Source organism: Ranitomeya imitator, chromosome 2 (assembly GCF_032444005.1).
Source record: "Ranitomeya imitator isolate aRanImi1 chromosome 2, aRanImi1.pri, whole genome shotgun sequence".
Classification (NCBI taxonomy): domain Eukaryota; kingdom Metazoa; phylum Chordata; class Amphibia; order Anura; family Dendrobatidae; genus Ranitomeya; species Ranitomeya imitator.
In genome coordinates, this window is record NC_091283.1 from 405,814,493 (window position 1) to 405,830,019 (window position 15,527).

The 15,527-nt window shown below is 40.6% G+C and overlaps 1 pseudogene; it reads right to left on the bottom strand.

Moving 5' to 3' along the window:
- Window positions 1-10,402: 10,402 nt before the first annotated feature.
- Window positions 10,403-15,527, bottom strand: part of LOC138666675 (E3 SUMO-protein ligase ZNF451-like) — a 126,396-nt pseudogene continuing 121,271 nt past the window's right edge.

The window sequence follows — 15,527 nt, forward strand, 5'->3', positions numbered from 1 at the left end:
ATGTTCCTGGGCATGTGTATTTGTGATATTTCACCCATAATCCCCATACAGAACAATAATTATACCCATATTCCTATCAGAAGTAGATGAAGTATGTTCCTGGGCATGTGTATTTGTGATATTTCACCCATAATCCCCATACAGAACAATAGATATACCCATATTCCTATCAGAAGTAGATGAAATATGTTCCTGGGCATGTGTATTTGTGATATTTCATCCATAATCCCCATACAGATCAATAGTTATACCCATATTCCTATCAGAAGTAGATGAAGTATGTTCCTGAGCATGTGTATTTGTGATATTTCACCTATAATCCCCATACAGAACAATAGATATACCCATATTCCTATCAGAAGTAGATGAAGTATGTTCCTGGGCATGTGTATTTGTGATATTTCACCCATAATCCCCATACAGAACAATAGATATACCCATATTCCTATCAGAAGTAGATGAAGTATGTTCCTGGGCATGTGTATTTGTGATATTTCACCCATAATCCCCATACAGAACAATAATTATACCCATATTCCTATCAGAAGTAGATGAAGTATGTTCCTGGGCATGTGTATTTGTGATATTTCACTCATAATCCCCATACAGAACAATAATTATACCCATATTCCTATCAGAAGTAGATGAAATATGTTCCTGGGCATGTGTATTTGTGATATTTCACTCATAATCCCCATACAGAACAATAATTATACTCATATTCCTATCAGAAGTAGATGAAATATGTTCCTGGGCATGTGTATTTGTGATATTTCACCCATAATCCCCATACAGAACAATAATTATACCCATATTCCTATCAGAAGTAGATGAAGTATGTTCCTGGGCATGTGTATTTGTGATATTTCACTCATAATCCCCATACAGAACAATAATTATACTCATATTCCTATCAGAAGTAGATGAAATATGTTCCTGGGCATGTGTATTTGTGATATTTCACCCATAATCCCCATACAGATCAATAGATACACCCATATTCCTATCAGAAGTAGATGAAATATGTTCCTGAGCATGTGTATTTGTGATATTTCACCCATAATCCCCATACAGAACAATAGTTATACCCATATTCCTATCAGAAGTAGATGAAATATGTTCCTGAGCATGTGTATTTGTGATATTTCACCCATAATCCCCATACAGAACAATAGATATACCCATATTCCTATCAGAAGTAGATGAAGTATGTTCCTGGGCATGTGTATTTGTGATATTTCACCCATAATCCCCATACAGAACAATAATTATACCCATATTCCTATCAGAAGTAGATGAAGTATGTTCCTGAGCATGTGTATTTGTGATATTTCACCCATAATCCCCATACAGATCAATAATTATACCCATATTCCTATCAGAAGTAGATGAAATATGTTCCTGGGCATGTGTATTTGTGATATTTCACCCATAATCCCCATACAGATCAATAGATATACCCATATTCCTATCAGAAGTAGATGATGTATGTTCCTGAGCATGTGTATTTGTGATATTTCACCCATAATCCCCATACAGAACAATAGATATACCCATATTCCTATCAGAAGTAGATGAAGTATGTTCCTGGGCATGTGTATTTGTGATATTTCACCCATAATCCCCATACAGAACAATAATTATACCCATATTCCTATCAGAAGTAGATGAAGTATGTTCCTGAGCATGTGTATTTGTGATATTTCACCCATAATCCCCATACAGATCAATAATTATACCCATATTCCTATCAGAAGTAGATGAAATATGTTCCTGGGCATGTGTATTTGTGATATTTCACCCATAATCCCCATACAGATCAATAGATATACCCATATTCCTATCAGAAGTAGATGATGTATGTTCCTGAGCATGTGTATTTGTGATATTTCACCCATAATCCCCATACAGAACAATAGATATACCCATATTCCTATCAGAAGTAGATGAAGTATGTTCCTGGGCATGTGTATTTGTGATATTTCACCCATAATCCCCATACAGAACAATAATTATACCCATATTCCTATCAGAAGTAGATGAAGTATGTTCCTGAGCATGTGTATTTGTGATATTTCACCCATAATCCCCATACAGATCAATAATTATACCCATATTCCTATCAGAAGTAGATGAAATATGTTCCTGGGCATGTGTATTTGTGATATTTCACCCATAATCCCCATACAGAACAATAATTATACCCATATTCCTATCAGAAGTAGATGAAGCATGTTCCTGGGCATGTGTATTTGTGATATTTCACCCATAATCCCCATACAGATCAATAGATATACCCATATTCCTATCAGAAGTAGATGATGTATGTTCCTGGGCATGTGTATTTGTGATATTTCGCCCATAATCCCCATACAGATCAATAATTATACCCATATTCCTATCAGAAGTAGATGAAGTATGTTCCTGGGCATGTGTATTTGTGATATTTCACCCATAATCCCCATACAGAACAATAGATATACCCATATTCCTATCAGAAGTAGATGAAATATGTTCCTGAGCATGTGTATTTGTGATATTTCACTCATAATCCCCATACAGAACAATAATTATACCCATATTCCTATCAGAAGTAGATGAAGTATGTTCCTGGGCATGTGTATTTGTGATATTTCACCCATAATCCCCATACAGAACAATAGATATACCCATATTCCTATCAGAAGTAGATGAAGTATGTTCCTGGGCATGTGTATATGTGATATTTCACCCATAATCCCCATACAGAACAATAGATATACCCATATTCCTATCAGAAGTAGATGAAGTATGTTCCTGGGCATGTGTATTTGTGATATTTCACCTATAATCCCCATACAGAACAATAGATATACCCATATTCCTATCAGAAGTAGATGAAGTATGTTCCTGGGCATGTGTATTTGTGATATTTCACCCATAATCCCCATACAGATCAATAGATATACCCATATTCCTATCAGAAGTAGATGAAATATGTTCCTGGGCATGTGTATTTGTGATATTTCACCCATAATCCCCATACAGAACAATAGATATACCCATATTCCTATCAGAAGTAGATGAAATATGTTCCTGAGCATGTGTATTTGTGATATTTCACTCATAATCCCCATACAGAACAATAATTATACCCATATTCCTATCAGAAGTAGATGAAGTATGTTCCTGGGCATGTGTATTTGTGATATTTCACCCATAATCCCCATACAGATCAATAGATATACCCATATTCCTATCAGAAGTAGATGAAGTATGTTCCTGGGCATGTGTATATGTGATATTTCACCCATAATCCCCATACAGAACAATAGATATACCCATATTCCTATCAGAAGTAGATGAAGTATGTTCCTGGGCATGTGTATTTGTGATATTTCACCCATAATCCCCATACAGAACAATAGATATACCCATATTCCTATCAGAAGTAGATGAAGTATGTTCCTGGGCATGTGTATTTGTGATATTTCACCCATAATCCCCATACAGATCAATAGATATACCCATATTCCTATCAGAAGTAGATGAAGTATTTTCCTGGGCATGTGTATTTGTGATATTTCACCCATAATCCCCATACAGATCAATAGATATACCCATATTCCTATCAGAAGTAGATGAAGTATGTTCCTGGGCATGTGTATTTGTGATATTTCACCCATAATCCCCATACAGAACAATAATTATACCCATATTCCTATCAGAAGTACATGAAGTATGTTCCTGAGCATGTGTATTTGTGATATTTCACCCATAATCCCCATACAGAACAATAATTATACCCATATTCCTATCAGAAGTAGATGAAATATGTTCCTGGGCATGTGTATATGTGATATTTCACCCATAATCCCCATACAGATCAATAGTTATACCCATATTCCTATCAGAAGTAGATGAAGTATGTTCCTGGGCATGTGTATTTGTGGTATTTCACCCATAATCCCCATACAGATCAATAGATATACCCATATTCCTATCAGAAGTAGATGAAGTATGTTCCTGGGCATGTGTATTTGTGATATTTCACCCATAATCCCCATACAGAACAATAATTATACCCATATTCCTATCAGAAGTAGATGAAGTATGTTCCTGGGCATGTGTATTTGTGATATTTCACCCATAATCCCCATACAGAACAATAGTTATACTCATATTCCCTTCTTGCTATATTACAAGAAGTCATTTCCTGGGCTGCATTTGTAAAATGTGCTGCCATCTAGTGGTGGAGTCTAGTATTGCAGCCCATCATCCCCTCATCCCATCATCCCAATATGCAGTTTAGTCCGTCCCTACTTCCGGTCTTTAGTATGGCGCTACAGCGTCTATTGTGGAGCCTGCTTCGGCCCTCTGGAGAGAATCCTCACAGCTGGTATGGAAAACTCATTTAGTTGTATATATAATTGTCAACAAACGGACAGTTACTTCTGCCCCTGACGAAGCCACTCTGTGGCGACACGCGTTGGGCTTTCTCTTGCCCCCCATGACTGGCTCTATACCGGACTAGTGCTGTTCTATCTCGTGGGCAGGTTCTATATGGCATTTTACTCCCGCTTGTCTTCATCTTTATGCCACCACCTTTATGCCCTTCCCTTGATCGGTCAGACCTAGCTTGGATCTTCAGGCAGGCTATTATCTTTTCTTGTATGTTTCATCTATGTATATGCTTCTTATTTGCCGACTCTGAGGTTTAGGCATTGCCCTGCATTTCATGTTGCACTAGTATTACACCACTCACAGGTAGTCTGTGGTTGCTTTTGTGCTTATTTGGCATATAGGGTGTTTATATATATTTAACCCCTTTACCCCCAAGGGTGGTTTGCACGTTAATGACCGGGCCAATTTTTACAATTCTGACCACTGTCCCTTTATGAGGTTATAACTCTGGAACGCTTCAATGGATCCTGGTGATTCTGACATTGTTTTCTCGTGACATATTGTACTTCATGACAATGGTAAAAATTATTTGATAGTACCTGCGTTTATTTGTGAAAAAAACGGAAATTTGGCGAAAATTATGAAAATTTCGCAATTTTCCAACTTTGAATTTTTATGCAATTAAATCACAGAGATATGTCACACAAAATACTTAATAAATAACATTTCCCACATGTCTACTTTACATCAGCACAATTTTGGAAACAAAATTTTTTTTTGTTAGGGAGTTATAAGGGTTAAAAGTTGACCAGCAATTTCTCATTTCTACAACACCATTTTATTTTAGGGACCACATCTCATTTGAAGTCATTTTGAGGGGTCTATATGATAGAAAATACCCAAGTGTGACACCATTCTAAAAACTACACCCCTCAAGGTGCTCAAAACCATATTCAAGAAGTTTATTAACCCTTCTGGTGCTTCACAGGAATTTTTTGAATGTTTAAATAAAAATGAACATTTAACTTTTTTTCACAAAAAATTTAATTCAGCTCCAATTTGTTTTATTTTACCAAGGGTAACAGGAGAAAATGGACCCCAAACATTGTTGTACAATTTGTCCTGAGTATGCCAATACCCCACATGTGGGGGTAAACCACTGTTTGGGCGCATGGCAGAGCTCGGAAGCGAAGGAGTGCCATTTGACTTTCAATGCAAAATTGACTGGAATTGAGATGGGACGCCATGTTTCGTTTGGAGAGCCCCTGATGTGGCTAAACATTGAAACCCCCCACAAGTGACACCATTTTGGAAAGTAGACCCCCTAAGGAACTTATCTAGAGGTGTGGTGAGCACTTTGACCCAACAAGTGCTTCACAGAAGTTTATAATGTAGAACCGTAAAAATAAAAAATCATATTTTTTCACAAAAATTATCTTTTCGCCCCCAATTTTTTATTTTCCCAAGGGTAAGAGAAGAAATTGGACCCCAAAAGTTGTTGTACAATTTGTCCTGAGTACGCTGATAGCCCATATGTGGGGGTAAACCACTGTTTGGGCGGATGGGAGAGCTCGGAAGGGAAGGAGCGCCGTTTGACTTTTCAATGCAAAATTGACAGGAATTGAGATGGGACGTCATGTTGCGTTTGAAGAGCCACTGATGTGCCTAAACATTGAAACCCCCCACAAGTGACACCATTTTGGAAAGTAGACCCCCTAAGGAACTTATCTAGAGGTGTGGTGAGCACTTTGACCCACCAAGTGCTTCACAGAAGTTTATAATGTAGAACCGTAAAAATAAAAAATCATATTTTTTCACAAAAATTATCTTTTTGCCCCCAATTTTTTATTTTCCCAAGGGTAAGAGAAGAAATTGGACCCCAAAAGTTGTTGTACAATTTGTCCTGAGTACGCTGATACCCCATATGTGGGGGTAAACCACTGTTTGGGTGGATGGGAGAGCTCGGAAGGGAAGGAGCGCCGTTTGACTTTTCAAAGCAAAATTGACAGGAATTGAGATGGGACGCCATGTTGCGTTTGAAGAGCCACTGATGTGCCTAAACATTGAAACCCCCCACAAATGACACCATTTTGGAAAGTAGACCCCCTAAGGAACTTATCTAGAGGTGTGGTGAGCACTTTGACCCACCAAGTGCTTCACAGAAGTTTATAATGCAGAGCCGTAAAAATAAAACAAAATTTTTTTCCCACAAAAATTATTTTTTTAGCCCCCAGTTTTGTATTTTCCTGAGGGTAACAGGAGAAATTGGACCCCAAAATTTGTTGCCCAATTTGTCCTGAGTGCGATGATACACCATATGTGGGGGGAACCACTGTTTGGGCACATGGGAGGGCTCAGAAGGGAAGGAGTGCCATTTGAATGCAGACTTAGATGGAATGGTCTGCAGGTGTCACATTGCGTTTGCAGAGCCCCTAATGTACCTAAACAGTAGAAACCCCCCACAAGTGACACCATTTTGGAAAGTAGACCCCCTTAGGAACTTATCTAGATGTGTGCTGAGCGCTTTGACCCACCAAGGGCTTCACAGAAGTTTATAATGGAGAGCCGTAAAAATAAAACAAAAATTTTTTCCCACAAAAATTATTTTTTAGCCCCCAGTTTTGTATTTTCCCGAGGGTAACAGGAGAAATTCGACCCCACAATTTGTTGTCCAATTTGTCCTGAGTGCGCTGATACCCCATATGTGGGGGGGAACCACTGTTTGGGCGCATGGGAGGGCTCGGAAGGGAAGGAGCTCCATTTGGAATGAGGACTTAGATGGAATGGTCTGCAGGTGTCACATTGCATTTGCAGAGCCCCTAATGTACCTAAACAGTAGAAACCTCCCACAAGTGACACCATTTTGGAAACTAGACCCCCTAAGGAACTCATCTAGATGTGTTGTGATAGCTTTGAACCCCCAAGTGTTTCACTACAGTTTGTAACGCAGAGCCGTGAAAATTAAAAAAAAAAATCTTTCCCCCCAAAATTATTTTTTAGCCCCCAGTTTTGTATTTTCCCGAGGGTAAGAGGAGAAATTCGACCCCAAAAGTTGTTGTCCAATTTGTCCTGAGTACGCTGATACCCCGTATGTTGGGGGAAACCACCGTTTGAGCGCATGGCAGAGCTCGGAAGGGAAGGAGCGCCATTTGGAATGCAGACTTAGATGGAATGGTCTGCAGACGTCACATTGCGTTTGCAGAACCCCTAATGTACCTAAACAGTAGAAACCCCCCACAAGTGACCCCATATTGGAAACTAGACCCCCCAGGGAACTAATCTAGATGTGTTGTGAGAACTTTGAACCCCCAAGTGTTTCACTACAGTTTATAACGCAGAGCCGTGAAAATAAAAAATCTTTTTTTTTCCCACAAAAAATGTTTTAGCCCCGAGTTTTGTATTTTCCCAAGGGTAACAGGAGAAATTGGACCCCAAAAGTTGTTGTCCTATTTGTCCTGAGTACGCTGATACCCCATATGTTGGGGTAAACCCCTGTTTGGGCACACGGGAGAGCTCGGAAGGGAAGAAGCACTGTTTTACTTTTTCAACGCAGAATTGGCTGGAATTGAGATCGGACGCCATGTCGCGTTTGGAGAGCCCCTGATGTGCCTAAACAGTGGAAACCCCCCAATTATAACTGAAACCCTAATCCAAACACACCCCTAACCCTAATCCCAACAGTAACCCTAACCACACCTCTAACCCTGACACACCCCTAACCCTAATCCCAACCCTATTCCCAACCGTAAATGTAATCTAAACCCTAACTGTAACTTTAGCCCCAACCCAAACTGTAGCCCTAGCCCTAACCCTAGCCCTAACCCTAATCCTAACCCTAACCCTAGCCCTAACCCTAGCCCTAACCCTAGCCCTAACCCTAGCCCTAACCCTAACCCTAGCCCTAACCCTAGCCCTAACCCTAACCCTAGCCCTAACCCTAGCCCTAACCCTAGCCCTAGCCCTAACCCTAGCCCTAACTCTAACCCTAGCCCTAATGGGAAAATGGAAATAAATACATTTTTTAAATTTTTCCCTAACTAAGGGGGTGATGAAGGGGGGTTTGATTTACTTTTATAGCGGGTTTTTTAGCGGATTTTTATGATTGGCAGCCGTCACACACTGAAAGACGCTTTTTATTGCAAAAAATATTTTTTGCGTTACCACATTTTGAGAGCTATAATTTTTCTATATTTTGGTCCACAGAGTCATGTGAGGTCTTGTTTTTTGCGGGACGAGTTGATGTTTTTATTGGTAACATTTTCGGGCACGTGACATTTTTTAATCGCTTTTTATTCCGATTTTTGTGAGGCAGAATGACCAAAAACCAGCTATTCATGAATTTCTTTTGGGGGAGGCGTTTATACCGTTCCGCGTTTGGTAAAATTGATGAAGCAGTTTTATTCTTCGGGTCAGTACGATTACAGCGATACCTCATTTATATCATTTTTTTATGTTTTGGCGCTTTTATACGATAAAAACTATTTTATAGAAAAAATAATTATTTTTGCATCACTTTATTCTCAGGACTATAACTTTTTTATTTTTTTGCTGATGATGCTGTATGGCGGCTCGTTTTTTGCGGGACAAGATGACGCTTTCAGCGGTACCATGGTTAGTTATATCTGTCTTTTTGATCGCGTGTTATTCCACTTTTTGTTCGGCGGTATGATAATAAAGCGTTGTTTTTTGCCTCGTTTTTCTTTTCGTTTTTTTTCTTACGGTGTTTACTGAAGGGGCTAACTAGTGGGCCAGTTTTATAGGTCGGGCCGTTACGGACGCGGCGATACTAAATATGTGTACTTTTATTGTTTTGTTTTTTTTATTTAGATAAAGAAATGTATTTATGAGAATAATATTTTTTTTTTTTTTTCATTATTTTGGAATTTTTTTTTTATTTTTTTTACACATTTGAAATTTTTTTTTTTTACTTTTTTACTTTGTCCCGGGGGGGGACATCACAGATCAGTGATCTGACAGTTTGCACAGCACTCTGTCAGATCACTGATCTGATAGGAGTGCAGGCTGCTTCACAGTGCCTGCTCTGAGCAGGCTCTGTGAAGCCACCTCCCTCCCTGCAGGACCCGGATCCGTGGCCATCTTGGATCCGGGGCTGGAGGGAGCAGGGAGGGAGGTGAGACCCTCGCAGCAACGCGATCACATCGCGTTGCTGCGGGGGGCTCAGGGAAGCCCGCAGGGAGCCCCCTCCCTGCGCGGTGCTTCCCTGCACCGCCGGCACATCGCGATCATCTTTGATCGCGGTGTGCCGGGGGTTAATGTGCCGGGGGCGGTCCGTGACCGCTCCTGGCACATAGTGCCGGATGTCAGCTGCGATAAACAGCTGACACCCGGCCGCGATCGGCGGCGCTCCCCCCGTGAGCGCTGCCGATCGCATATGACGTACTATTGCGTCCTTGGGAAGAAAAGCCCACCCCACATGGACGCAATAGTACGTCTAATGGCAGAAAGGGGTTAAAGTATTAGACTTATCCACCTTGGGATACTGCCCTACCTGTGTATTATTGTTGCCTCATGTATGGGCTATATATTCTTTTTAGGTGGACTACCATCTGGCATATATGATTTTTCCATGTTTTTTGGGGAGCTCCATTTTTTTATTCACTATGGCCATAGCGTTTATACGCCTATAGAGCACACACTATTGTTCTGAGATCTGAACAGCTGTATATTGTATATATGTTCATAAGATATTATATATTGTAATGTGAATTCACATGCTACTCTATATATGTACACATTTCTTGGTATAGAGCCTTTTTTGGGTCTTGGGGGGTATTTCCTATTTGGGATATGTACCGCTTTGGTTTTTAATTGTTTGGAGTGTCTTGTTTGACCTTAATAAAATTTATTATATTATTTATTATTCATTTTTTGGTGATCTCTGGTGTTGTGTATGTCTCTTTTCTTCTTTTTCATTACTCTGCTGTGACATACTCCAGGTGAATCCCAGTTTGTGACAATACAATGGTGCCCTCCACCCTTGCTTTTTTCTCATCGGACACCATGGGTACAATAGCATTCTGTAACCTCTGGTCACATGGTCACCTCATCACTAAGGACCTTTATCGGTTTACATCGTACTATATACTGCTGCAAATTAATATCATGTTTACTTTACTCTGCAATGTCACATGCTGACATGGAATATAGACTAGAGAGGGAAAGGTAGACCTTATAAAGTGGGAGTCACCACTAGAGGAATATATATCACAAAAACAGCTTTATTCAACAAATATGCAAGAGACAAAAACACATTTAAAAACAGTTAAAACAAGGGGATATAACATAACCCCATACTAACAAACAAGCCCAAAATAAGGCAAAAAGCCCGCACATATCTATACAGGGTATAATACACATGCCCATAGGTTAAACATCGTATGAATAACACGACATGAACACATCTACTGGTCCCATACAATCATGCACCATAAAAGGACATTGTGTAAAGAAAAAGCATGACCTCTCCGGCACCATATAGTCAAAGTGCCGTAATTACCACAAATATAGTGGTTATATAAGCAACCTATGAACGGTCATGTTGGAGGTAAAGGCAATGCAATAAACACAAATGTGAGATAGCTATGCAGCCCAATACCCACCGCACCTGAAACCAAACACCCAAAATACATAAACCCTGAATAGGGTGTAGAGAGAACCCAATCCCGTGGGTATAGGTCCCAGGCAGAATCAAGAGGGCATGTGTACCATGTAAGAGAAAAAGTGCGGACTGCAGGCACCCAACGCGTGTCTCCACGCACTGGTGGCTTCGTCAGGGGTGATGCCTGCATGCCCTGCCTCCTGCTTAAATACATGATGATGGGTGACTTACCGACAACAGCTGTGCGGCTGCTGAGAGTGCCGCATGGAGTGTATAATGGCGGTGACACAAGCCGGGCCCGGCGTGTATGCATTGCGCATGCGCCGGCGTGTCGGAGCGGAAGTGTATGATCCGCTCTCGGTCGCCATGGCAGCACGCTCACTGCGCTTGCGCAGGTGTCAGGAAGAAATACAATGAGTACAGGTGCATCTGAGATAACGGAGTGGCGGAACTAACACAGCCCAAAGGCACAAACGAGCCAATTCCAAGAAACAAGGAAGTGTGGACCTAGGAAAAGGGGTTCCAAATATAAATAAAAGAAAACAAATAAATAAAAAAATTAAAAAAAGGAAATAAAGAAGAGCCCTGCATTCCACACGGTATACACTAACTCCCCTGCTGGGCTTAGACAAAGTGCCCTGATGAACCCCTACACGTATTGCCCATTAAGCAGCAAACAATGAGTATTATAGAACCCAGAAACCACTATATAGCAAAGAGTAATGAAAAGAGACAATAAGTATAAAGATAATGCAAAGAAAAAAAAAATAAAATATATAAATTAAAGAAGTACCAAATAAAAATTATAAATATACAAATGCAGAAAAACAAAAACGCACATAATCAAACAAATATTATACAGAAGATGTAATATGAAAATGAAAAAATACTTTAACCATCCTACAAATAAAAAAAAAATAAAAAAAAAAAATTATAATATTGATAATGAAAAATGAAACGAAACAAAAAATGAACAAAAATATAAAGAAACATACATGGTACAAGTCCAATGCTATAGAGAGCAATGTTAAAGGCCCTGTACTGGCAACATGCCAAAGGGGGGCCTACACAAGAGATGTAAGAGATAAAGAGACTAAGGGCATACACACGTTAGCCCCACTAGGGTACCAACCGGGAGAAGAACAAAAAATGAACAAAAAATTAAAGCGAGCACCCCAAAAGGGGCGAACTGCTGGATAATAGTTCAACCAGAGAAGCGGGTACAGATTCACTATAAATAGAAAACGCACCCGATACTTGTACAACTTATTGTTTAGAAAAACCAGTAAACAGCAGCTCTTCATTGATACCCACGGGGATAACACAATTTAAGTCGAAAATCCACTTAGACTCCCGCTTTAAAAGTTCAAGGGTGACATTTCCTCCCCTCATATTCATATGTACTGCTTCAAGTCCTAGAACTTTCTTGCCAGCCCAATTTGAGTCATGTTCGGCCAAGTAGTGCGCAGCCACAGATGTAAGGGTTTTCCCCTTCAGCTTGTCCCTTTTTGCCATTGTGATGGTGGACAGATGTTGCTGTATGCGTCTTCTTAGCTGACATGGACTTATTATATTTATATATCACCACTATAGTATAGAAAAGGGAACAAAACCAAAGCAAACTTCATTTTATTTAGAGAAGCAAACATAATAAAAGTATATTTGTTCTTATTCCTCTGCTTTACAGCAATCGCATAGCTGCCTTTCTCCATCTTCATTATTGCCGCTTTGTGAATCGGTATCCGAGCTGAGGAGAAAAGAAAAATGTGATCAATATTGCACAGTGCAGCATTCTGCATAGTGAATATGTCGGGTACGGCACCTCAGCGACATTGTCACCTCCTAAAATATTATACATTATGTACTATAATCGAAGATGCTTATAGGCTGTGAGTCAAATCACAATAGTAGAAGATAGCAATGGAGAAAAGAGTTGAGGGGTGTACAAAAATATGCTATGTGGAGTTTGTCCATTTTATTTTATAAAAATGTAATGTCTACCCCCTCTGCATAGCAATGTTTTCTACACACCAATTCTTATCTCCTTTGTTATCTGGGAGCTTCTGAGATGTCTGTGCCTGCAATCAGAAGGGTCAAGTGCAAACAACCTGGCTGTGGAGATGTGCAAGTTTTTGTCCAACTGATTTTTTTTCTTCCTTCATTACCTCTCTTACCACCTCCTGCCCGTCAGTGAACAACTTTAATGTATTCTGTACTGATAGGCTGTGTACCTTCAGAGCAAAATCCATGTATTACTGCCCAAGATGGCTGATCTAGAAGTTGCTCAGTGTTCATTGTCACTTTTTTTTATCAAAGGGTGGCTTTAGTCACCAGAACGACACCACTGGTCAACAAGGCTTCCTGCAGGACCCTCAATGATGTTGGAGATCAACTGATCCCTGATGTAGTTCAGGAAGCCTGGGTCAGCAGTGGCAGCATTCAGGTGTTTAACCCTTTTAACGCACTGTTCCCCAGCCAGTGTGCTAATTAAATATTGGCCGGAGCATGAACTCAGTCAAACAAAACAACCCTGCATGATGTGAGGGACTATCGTTTAGTGTCCAGTGTGTGGCTGTGCACAATTGGAACGATAGTGGTTCATCACAAACTACTGAGCGACAGTTGCTTAATGAGTGTGTAAAGTCACCTGATGCTAAAATCCCATTGACAATCGAGGTGCTAGATGTGGGTGATAGCATGATAAATCATCTCTTGTAAAAGTACTTTCACAGGACTTTGCACCTAGTTTCATCTGGTTTGCTTCATCCTGTATTTCCAGGGCATCGATTATTATTGTTAGAATTCTGTACACACGCCGACTTTTGACCTACAGAAAGAGTAATGTGATTATGAGGATGGAGAACAAATGGGAACGTGGATAAATATGTGGGCAGGACATTACCTGTATGGTAAACACCTCTTCCTCACTGGAACACTTCTTTTCTTGTTCCCCATTTTCCAGAAATAGCTGAAACCCAATATGAAATGCTATTGAATATTGCACGTGACACCACGGCCTCATGTTCTTTTATGATTCCACCCACCTCTTTTTTTGGTCACAGGAACCAATGATTGTTGAGGAGAAAGTTTGAAGAAGTCATAATTGGACTGTGCAGAATCCTAGACAAAATAGACATCTTAATAAGGACAAGGAATCTGAGTCAATTTGAATTGTACATCAATCAGAGCATGTGCCATTTTGAAGCCTCTTCGTAAACTGTGCTATAAATTATAGGAAGCAACATATGTAAGTATTAAATGAATGGGATTCTTCATAGGGAGCTAAACGATTATATCTCCATGGCTGATGCACACAGCCACTAGGTCTTTAACAGGGTTAGAGTACAGAGTCTCCCACAAATTTTAAGACCTCATCGCCCTGCTGCAACTTGTGGTTCCAGAGAGATTTTCCCAAAACAGGGACCCCCAATCCAAAATGCTTCCAATGCATGTCTGTGAGAAAAAACATGCCCAAACTCTGGGGTCAGAGCTCTGTAGTTGTAAGTCCTGAAAACTAGCCCTTTTAGGGGAAGAATGCCCAGGGTCTGCCCTAAAAATAGACATCAAAACCGGGTAAGGCTACTTTCACACTAGCGTTGGAATCTGCCTGTCGCAATGCGTCGGGCCGAGATTCCGACGCTAGCGTTTGATGTGCCGCACAACGGGTGCAGCGGATGCATTTCTCCGGCGCATCCGCTGCCCCATTGTGAGGTGCGGGGAGGTGGGGGCGGAGTTCCGGCCGCGCATGCGCGGTCGAAAAAAGCGGTCCGTCGACAGCAAAAAATGTTACATTTAACGTTTTTTGCTCCCAGCGGTCCGCCACAACACGGCGCAACCGTCGCACGACGGTTGCTACGTGTGGCAATGCGTCGCTAATGTTAATCTATGGGGCAAAAACGCATCCTGCAAACAACTTTGCAGGATGCGTTTTTTGCCATAAACGACGCATTGCGACGTATTGCAAAAAACGCCAGTGTGAAAGTAGCCTTACTGATTTATGCACTTACAGTTTGTCTCCCAGCCGTCTTTCCTCACAGGCAGTGTGAAAGCAAGTAAAGGCATGCCCCACAGGCAAATCCTCACCTCAGCTTCCTCTAGATTGGCGGTGCTGTCACTACTCAAGTTTAAGACCACACCTTGTCCTTGTGCCTTGTCCAGAGGTTCTGTCTCTATTCAGGGATTACTCCTGGACAGATGTACAAACTCTGATTAAACAGGACTTTGATTTGGACTGATCACTGGGACCTCAGCTCTTCTTATGCAATGTCTTCCCGCAGAATATATCCAGAACTACTCCACTTCTTCTACACAGTTTGATGATAGTAAGTTGTTTAATAGCTTCTCATTGGAAACAAACCTCTCCCTTGTCTATATTTCACCTATGTACTAGGGTCAAAGATATCAGAAGTTTGGAATACCACACTGCTTTCAATGATGAAAAGGTCGAGAGACTCAACCTCATTTGGTCCTGGTGGGACGACATCTTCTGGATTAGTCTGAATATTTAAGCACCTTGTATACTGAC